Genomic DNA, 10,759 nt, shown 5'->3' with positions numbered 1-10,759 from the left:
GACGCGTCTTTGAAAGGGCTTGGTTGTGTACTGATGCAGCATGGTAGAGTGATAGCATATGCATCCAAGCAATTGAAAGAATATGAAAAGAACTACCCCACTCATGATCTAGAATTGGCTGCGGTTGTACATGCACTGAAGATCTAGAGGCATTATTTATATGGTGAGAGGTGTGAGATATTCTATGATCATAAGAGCCTCAAGTACTTCTTTAGACAGAAAGAGTTGAATACGCAGCAGAGGAGGTGGTTGGAACTTATCAAGGATTACAACTGCACCATCAGTTACCACCCAGGTAAAGCAAATGTGGTAGCCGATGCACTAAACCGTAAATTAGGAGACACAACACAGCTAGCAGCGATAGTTCAGCATCCGATTTAGATGGACTTAGAAAGACTCAGTGTGGAAGTAGTGGAAGATGATCCTCGGGCGTTTATTTGTAGTTTGGTTGTACAGCCCACATTATATGAAAATATTAAAGCTGCTCAGAGAGATGATTTAGAGTTAGTGGAGGTGTTTGCCAGAATACAGGATGGTCAGGAAGAAGAATTCAGTATTTCTGATGATGGGGCTTTGAGATTTTGCACCATATTGTGTGTGCCTACAGATGATAGCATCAGGAGCACGATTCTAGAGGAGGCACACAGATCTCTATACACTGTTCATCCTGAAAATGTGAAAATGTATAGGGATCTGCGGGAGTATTTCTGATGGAGTGACATGAAAAGGGAAATAGCAGAGTTTGTACAGCAGTGTTTGATGTGCCAGCAGGTTAAGGCTGAGCACCAGAGGCCGTCTGGTCAGTTGCAGCCACTTTTCATTCCTAAATGGAAGTGGGACCATGTATCCATGGATTTTGTTACAGGGCTACCGCCAGCGCCACATGGTCAAAATGTCATTTGGGTGGTGGTTGATAGGTTGATAAAGACAGTGCATTTCTTGCCCATTAAAGTCAGCTACTCTATGAATAGGTTAGCAGAGATTTACATACAAGAGATTTTTCGACCCCATGGAGTGTCAGTATCCATAGTCTCGGACCGTGATCCACGTTTTACATCACGGTTTTGGAGGAGTTTACAAGAGGCACTGGGGACTCAACTAGCATTCAGCACAACTTTCCACCCTCAGACCGATGGTCAGACTGAGAGAACAATCCAGGTATTAGAAGATATGCTTTGTTCCTGTGTGCTAGACTTTGGAGGTAGCTGGATTCAATATTTTCTACTAGTTGAATTTGCTTATAATAAGAGTTATTAGACTAGCATCAACATGGCACCCTACGAAGCATTATATGGTAGGAGATGTCGATTTCCTCTTTTCTGGGATGAAGTGGGTGAATGGCAAGTTTTGGGTCCAGAGATAATTCAGCAAGCATGTGATAAAGTCCGACTTATTCGAGATAGGATCAGTACAGCCCAGAGTCGGCAGAAAAGTTACGCGGATACTCGCCATTGAAAATTGGAATTTGAAGTGGGTAATCATGTATTTTTGAGAATAACTCCACTAAAGGGAATCTTGAGATTTGGGAAGAAGGGTAAGTTGAGCCCTAGGTTTATTGGCCCATTTGAGATACTTGAGAAGATTGGGCCAGTAGCCTATCAGCTAGCTTTACCGCCATCGCTATTTCGAGTTCATGATGTATTTCATATTTTTATGCTAAGGAAATACGTCCCAGACCCTTCCCATATTATCAGTCATGCGGAACTAGAAGTCAGTGAGGCTTTAGCATATGAAGAAGCTCCAGTACAGATTTTAGATAAAAAAGAACAAGAATTGTGTAACAAGAAGATACCACTAGTAAAAGTTCTATGGAGAAACCACGCGATTGAAGAAGGCTCATGGGAGCTTGAAGATGAAATCAAACGAAAATATCCCTATTTATTTGATGAATTATAGTATTGATGTATATGCTAAGATGGTAATTTTATTTTTTTGAGTCCAGTGAAATTGTAATGTAAAGCATAGGTTAGGTAGTATTTTGGTTGTGGGGGAAATTTTCTTTTATGGTTGTAATCTCCCAGAACTACCCATGTAACCACGCTATTCCTCCGCCATAAGTGAGGGCAGGTAATAAAATAAGTAGACCCTTTTCCTTTACCGAATGATGGAGAGTATAGATAAAGATATAGACAGTAAATTTAGAGGACGAAATTTTATAAGGAGGAGAGAATGTAGTGACCCAAAGAATAATATTATTTAAATAATAACGAGGGAGAGAAATGGAAACAGTAACAGAAGGAGGCAGTCGACTTCGTTGACGAGATTACATTTTGGAGATAATAATTTCAAGGAATTTCTAGGCTTCGTCAACGAATAGAGGGATTCGTAAATGAAGGTCTTCAGGACCACGTCGACGAGAAAATACCGAGAGAAGGGTTTGGGCTACTCTGAATTTCGTCGATGAAGGGTAAGGTTCGTCGACGAATTTATTGAAGGACTCGTCAATGAGGTGACGTCTCTCGTCAATGAATCTGGCCCTATAAATAGTGAAAACTCATATTTTATCACATTTTCAGTGCTCTCTCTTTCTCCTCTCTCTCTCTCTCTCTCTCTCTCTCTCTCTCTCTCTCTCTCTCTCCTACGGTCCCTCTCCCTTCTTTCTTCGATTTCGGCCCCGCCAGTCACCGGATCGACAATCTGAAGCCACCACGACGCTCCTGGCCAAGTTATCCACAAGTCTACCAGAGCGAATCGTTGGTGAAACGAAGTTGAAATTTATCCTAAATTCAGGGTAAGGGCTTTTAGTCCATTTTTGGCCTTCTAACAGTTATAGGAAATGATGTAGGCGAAGAAATACTCATATTTTGTTCTGGAAAACGTTATTTTTAGGGTGTTGTATAGGATACCGTGTGGGTGTTAGGCTAGTATACCATAGGGGCTTTCCAGTAGTCAGGTAAGGGAAATATGCTATGCTAGGTAATTTTAAAATATTATACAGTTTATTAAATTATGAATATTATGTATTAAAGTATGGTGTGACTTGAGAATATGAATATAGTCTGAAGATATGTTTTACGAATTTCAGTACCATGATTATACGAATTTTAGTACCATGATTTTAAGAATCTTAGTATCATGATTATAAAAATTTCAGTACTATGATTATGCAGTTTTTAGTGTTATGATTATACAGTTCTCAGTTCTATGACATATGGATTACAGTTATAGTTTATTCAGTATCATGATTATTACGGTTATTTCAGAATTATGGTAAATCAAATAGTTGTATATAGAGATGTATTATATAGTATCAGACCCTGTTGGACCATACAACAGAGCACGGTACCGTAGCTACAGATATTTATGTTATGAGTGCAATCGCCTATTTAGATAATACGTTGTAGTAGGTCGATCACTTAGGCCCTTGACGTGGACAAGCTTCCCATCATATATGGGTTGAGGTGGGCAGATCAGACCAATAGAGTATAGTGGTTTATCCTGGTCGGCCAGCCAGGGTAGATCCCGCCTACGAGCTGCCCAACCCTGTCATGAGGGGTTAAATCATGACACGCAGTTATCCACAGGGAAATTTTTCAGTTACTATTACGTATATACAGATTTACGGAAACAGAGAATATACTTATGTACACTAGAAGTATTTTGAATAGTAACCTATAATATTGTTATGTTAAGCAACATGGAAAGGGTGGTGGATTTTATCATTTGTACTGTATATACATATTCAGTTATACATGATTATATGAAAAAAAAATTTCATAATATTGTAACTCATTTGCCACACACTAGTAATAGTATATTTCGTCTTACTGAGCATTGGCTTATCCCAGTGTTGAATCATTTTTTTCAGGTGATCCAAGTAAGCGAGCAGATCAGGCTCACAGATAGAGGGGCTTTAGTACTGCCCTGTCAATAGATAGCGAGTATGTTTGTGGAGGATTTTTGTATATCCCAGCATAGTTGAGGGTATCTTGGGAACCAGATATATGTGTATATTTTGGGGAAACATGTTAGTACTCTAGTATTGGTATTGTATATATATATATATATTACATAAGGTTATGTCTATGTGATTTTTGCTTCTCGCTGCTTAGGTTGATAATTGGGTTTAACTAGTAGGGTATCAGAGCATGTAGAATGTCATAGTATAAAAAAGAATATACCTAGTTAAATAGCAGGCCGTTACACATGGTGTCTAACGTCTCAATGGAGAACCATAGTTTGAAAGACAAGGTCTCCACCTTTGAAGCCACGCTTATAGTAATTCTAAACAGGCAAGCGTAGTTTGAAGAAATGATGCGCCGATCTCGACCAAATGATGTAGGTGGCTCCTCTCATTAGAAGGTATTGTTTCCATTCCATGGTTCCCTCAATCAATTCTATGTTCTGATCAAACTGTAAATTTCACAGGTTTGAATTTTTATTGATGCTTTTGTGATAATGCTGCAAATGTTCAAGAAACATCAAGACAATTAATTAAATTTCAATTCAGATAGAATTTGTTGGAGTCTTGATTCACAGTGGATGTGAATTGCATGTTGGTAGTGGATATAGATCCTTGTGTGCCTTGAACTGAATCATAAATTGCTTATTTGAACCTATCAGGTACAAGTTTTATAGGAAAACGTCCAATTTACAGACGACATGCTACCGAAATTTCGGTAGATTTTTTTCCCAAAGTAAAACCTTGCATAAAGATGACTATGTTAAAATAAATTATGAAATATTTTTTAAAGGATAAGTGAAAACTAATTGAATATTAAATTTCATCCTAGGATAATCATCGAATAGTTAGAGGAGCTCAGCTCCATCCCTAGAGAAAGAGCATTAAGAAATCATATGTATCATGCTTTACTTTTTCTTTCCTTTAAGGATTCTTGGAGGGGTAACTCAAAAACTTAGGAGGACTACGAGGAATTTTCTTTAGTCAAGCGAAGGGGAGAGGAGAGAGAATTTGGTTAAGTGGGAGGTGTCACGCAGGTTGAATGAGAAAGGGTTGGGTCTTGGCTATATGGTGTCAAAAGCCACTTCTCCCCAACTAACTGTACAATATATCCCAAATTCATAATCACAACCTAATCCAGGCAATGAAAGGTTCAAATCTAGAAAGTTGCACTGCCCTTTAAATCTCATAAACACAAAATATTTCTTTCATAAAGACAAACTCATCCATGATGAAACATCTTATAAATTGCACATGCCTATTTCGAACTAGTTTTAGGGGGGAGACTGCTGATATTTAAAATTATATACTCCTTTTAATGCACCATCAAGAGCGAGCTAGTTAATGTTAGTCGCAGTAGGAGAGAAAGGGGTGGACTTAGAATAACTTGGATTCAAATAGTGATTAAGAATTCAACAGCCCTTCTTTTGCCAACAGATATTGCCCGAGATAATAAAAATTGATGGATAATGACTTATGCAGCTGACCCCACCTTTTGCTCAAATTTGATTTTTCATTAAATATTCCTTGAGCATTTCAAGTATGATAAATTGCACTTGCATAAAACATGCATATATACTTCCCAATTTAGTTTGAAAATGTTGGTGTATCTTGTAGGGCGAATGAGTCATCTAATAGTGGGCACCGTCCAGCATGATAAGAATTAAAGATATCTCACAACCGTGCAATGAAAGCTTATGCCACACCAAGTCACTAATAGACTTTGTTTTTAATTTACTTTTACAATTCTAAAGTGATGTTGCCTTGCAAGGAGTGCTAAACCCTAATACTTACATATTTCAATTTTGCAAAGTCAAGAAAAAAAAATCAATAAAATATTCATAACATGTTGGAAAAGGTTGCACAGTGCACTATTCAATAAGAACTTAATTAACCAACCAAATCACACTTCTTTTGTTAATTAAAAAACAATTTGTTTCAGTTAAATATTAGAAGTTTTTGTTTTTCAGTTTGGTTTGTTTTTTATAGTCAATTTATTTTAGAAAATCCAGTTCACTAAGTTTGGCTAAAAGCATACTGAATTAACTGGACCAACTGAATCATACCCTAGATAAATGCTAAAAACTTAATTTCTAAACCATAACCATGATCATCAAATCCAACAAAACCCAAACTCACCACGAACCAGAAGTCAACAATAGGCTTGAGGATCAACCCTAACTCCTAAGGCCAAAACTTACAAACATGATTTCAAAATTGAATTTTGTAATTTCCAGATGAAAAGGCACAAAAGCCACAATCTACCGACTCAAAATTATGCCCTGATGTATTAAAATGATAGGAAGAAAGAAGAATAATACTTGAACTCTTCTCAAAAAATTTTATTTAATTATCCAGAAACCAAAACTTTGAACTTTAGGTGTTAGGTTTAATTCTTAAAAAGCCATAGCTTGATTTGACCTAGTTCACTTGGATTTGAAGTTTCTTCACCACTAATGGTGACATTAGCAAATAGCAACATAGGCTACTTCAAACTCTTCTATGTTATTAATCAAGGGAAGAGGAGGCAATATTCAAACCTGCCTTTTCTTCCCTTAATTTTTATAAAATGCCCATAATTTTAAAAGTTATAAGTACACCATTTTCAAATCGGGAGCATAAGTAATTTGATAAAATAATTATAATCTTAAAAAATTCCATTATTCCCCTAAAAACAGTAAATTTGGAAATCTGGGCACACATGTAGTGTGCCCCCAACTAGTCAAAAAATGAAATAAAAGAAATAACCTAAACTGAATCTATTTTTTTCATGAACAAAGAATTGTATGAGAGAGAGAAAGTACAGCAAAGAAAAAAATAAACACAAGGAGGACAATATATCCTCCCATTACATAGTAAAATAGCTATACAATAAAGAAAATAATTGCAAGATATCTCTAATAAATTAAAGCCAACCAATCCCACTATGAGTCTTCAAAAGATATATGTCAATTAATAGAAGTGGCCACACCCTCAAAAATTCTAGCATTTCCCTCCAACCAAGTACACAGAATAGCCAAGATTGTGTACCGCCACAAAGCTTCTACCTCTACCAAACTTAACTTCTTCATGACTTCTTCTAAAACTACATTTGTACAATTACCAGGATCAACCAACCAAAGTATGAAGATTTTTTTGACAAATCACTCAAAAAGATGTTATTCCGCCTCCAATCTTCTTTTTCTTTAACCTTGTGGGAAGAGAGAATAAGTCAAAGCACTAAACATATTTTCACGTTGCCATCATCATCTAGTATGTCACTTGGGATTTCTGTTTCTGCTTCAACTACTTGAATTTCATCGTCATCTTCTTGTTCTTTTTCTACAACAACAATTACTTGGTTAGGGCACTATGTAGCTCGATGCCCAAAACCTTAACATTTGAAGCACTTGATCGATGGTTTGACATTCGAAGCTGTTTGAGAAAGCTCAGTAGTATTCCAAGCTAACTTTTTTCGCACAACTCCACTAGTGCTCTTCTCAAACTAAAGGGTTGATGTAGCTCTAGGGGGCTTATGATGCATATCCTCCTAAATGTGATGGCAGCCTCAATTGCATCCACAATTGTAAAGACAAAACATGTAGCATGCTAGAGGGAATAGCTGGCTTCAGCCATTTCCTATGCAAAGCTATCATCACATCCTCATATATTTTATGTCAAAAGAAATAGCTAAATTAAAGAACCTACTAGTTTGCATGTCACCACTTTTTTTCTTTTGGCTTCAAATCAAAGAGTTGGAGATGAACACATTGCTAGTAATTGTGAGGTACAAATTGCTTGGGTCACTACATCTCATCCCATGTTGTAATTCACTAAATCTCCTTTGTCATGCCCGGAACCCTTAAATCTAGTCCGGTGCGTTAATCCTAATAAAAACCTGATAAACCATAATAAATACGCAAATGAAAACATAACTATGATCCTCAATTACATAATACCAGAGTTTACTATTCCTATTCATAATCCAAATTAATTATTCACCACCTGTAATCACATATATACATGTATTCAAAACATAATCCCCAAATATTAGTATTCTCAACCATCCATATCTCGAAAAACTTAAAACATAGAACACAAAACATAAATTTATACATCACAAAATCATGTAAAAATATACCCTTTTCTCTTTCTATTTCCCAAAAATGCTATAAAACTTTGAACTCTCTAAGCTCAATCTCGAGGAAATCCTAAAAAAGATACATTTATATGTAGGTGAGACACATCTCAGTAAGGGAAGAAACAATATATTAAAACAGTGTGTGGCTAACATGAGTTTATATAACAACATGATATTTAACATTTGAAAATCATTAACATAATTTCTAAAATCATTCTCTTAACCTAATCAATCACATGCAAAAGATTTAACCCACGAGATTACCCAAGGATAGGGGTGATTACCCACCCATACAAGTAGCATCCCTTTGCTATGATACATTTGGCAACCCGAAGATTACTACTGAAGCGTATCAGGGCACTCACCTTACTCAATAAGTCCTCTAGTGTTAGATTGATCTCATACTCACACAGTTCAAACAAAGGTTTACCAATGAAGACCCTAAGGATAGGGAAATCTACCCTCCCATACAAGTAGGTTCCTTCTGCCTTAGTGCGTTATGCAGCCTATTACTACATCTGATACTACTAACACACTTGCCTTTCTCAACAAGCCCTCAGGCAAAAAGTATGCCCCGCCCTAATTGTAACATATTCTATTAGCTTAATACCTCTAATATCATAATAAATTATATTTTCTGTCATTATTCAACCATTCACATTTATTCATAGTTATAGTTTAACATTTCATTGCATTTCACTTTAAGTGACTCTTTCCCATTTACATCGTTCACATTTCACATTTCATTCCATTGTCATTTCATTGCCTTTTCATTTCATTCATTCATACTACAGCTGCTCTTTAGCCATCATCAGCTAGTCCACATAGAAATGCACTAAAATCTACTAACATAGCTCTTTTTAACTGTTATCAGTTAGTCCACATAGAAATGCGCTAGAATCTGCTAACATGACTTTTAGCTATCGTACATTTACATGGTTGCATTAACATACACAAGCAGCATGATTCATATCATATTTCATTCTTAATGTTTTACTTACTTAGCCTGCATCTCATACATTTAACATATATTTGCACAGAACCCACATTTACTCATGCCACACAATTTAGTAATAAAATTCATACATTGCCTGTAAAATAAACCAACCAACATTTAATATTTATATACTGAAAATATCTTTCATCTCTTACATAATTATCCTGAAAATATTTTCCACTTTCATTAGTTCATTTTCGCATATACGTATCTAATAAACAACCCTAAATTTGGAAAAACATAATTTAAATGGTTGGCATTTTAAACCCATACTAAAACATATACACGTATATATAACACAATTCATTTTCCATTAAACTTATAAAAATTCTGGTTTAATATAAATTTTTTCCCTTACCTAATTTCTTGAACTACGTCAACAGGGACCCCGAAAAGATGCTTGCGGCGCTCACGCGGGCCCTAAAATAAAAATCCTAGTTCCATTAAATCAACCCTAAATAAAATACTATTTTAATATTTCCTATACCCTTAAATACCAAATAAATAATTATACCCTCACATATAACCATTTTACCTAATTCCTCATATCCCACTCTCGCTTTGGAGTGGGGCCTAGAAAACCCAAATTGAAAATTTACTTATGCCAAAATGACAACAATCGCTACTAGGACCACGTGGTGGTTCTTGATCGTTGATTTAACGACAAATTTAAGGAGAAATTAAGAATTTAGAGGAAATATATCTTTCCCCAGGAGTGGTGCCTACGCCGCTCCCACAATAAATCTGCTCCAGTAGAAATGTCGGTGGCAGAGTTAGGAACCCAATGATACCTTCTGTTTTCCGATCGGCCGAATATCCGTTGAGAAATTGAGAGAGGAAGAGGAGATGAAGAGAGGTGCCAAGATAAATCTCATGGGGGGTCTCTGTAGTTTGCTTTCTCAGGAAGTTTTAAAACTTCCTGAGTGTATATATTCCTATATAGTTATAATAACATTACTTATATATATATATATATATATATATATATATATATATCAATACATACAACTAACATATTATTTATTTAGTTAATTCAATTTAAAAAATGTTTAATTAATTAACAAATAATCTTAATTTAAATTTTTTTACTATTATTTTTATTTTTTTATTTCATTAATTAATTTAATAATGTCTAACTAATTAATTGATGAACAATGTATATATATATATATATAATAATAATAATAATAATAATTATTATTATTATTATTATTATTATTATTATTATTATTATTATTATTATTATGTTTTTTTTCCGGGTTACTACATCTTTCTTCCAACTCCTTTCTTTAATCCACCAAATTTATGGAATTCACTTTAATTTTGATTCAACCAAAAACAATTTTCTAGCTTCATTCATGTCATACCATTGGAAATAGTTCTCCAAAGAATACACCCAATCATCAAATTCATTACAACAACCCCCACTATCAAGACCCGATACTTACAATTTAATTCCCTTCCTCAAATGATTATTTCAGCCTTCATGCAACTCAAAAAGTATGAGGGACAGCAGTTATACCACTTTCCAGTTTGGTAGGAAAATCCATGGGCCTCTTACCTAAGGTTGCAACTTCTGTCATTAGCCTATTCAAAGCATTAGTAATAGTCTCCAAAGTATTCTCCATGTTTTGTGCCCTGGTGAATAATAATTCCACCTTTGTAGATAGCTCAACATTTGTCACCATGTTGCAACACCTATTGTGGTTCGCCCCTTTCCCGAACCCCGCATACACGGGAG

This window comes from Malania oleifera, chromosome 2 (assembly GCF_029873635.1).
Source record: "Malania oleifera isolate guangnan ecotype guangnan chromosome 2, ASM2987363v1, whole genome shotgun sequence".
Lineage (NCBI taxonomy): Eukaryota > Viridiplantae > Streptophyta > Magnoliopsida > Santalales > Ximeniaceae > Malania > Malania oleifera.
This window is presented reverse-complemented; position numbering follows the sequence as displayed.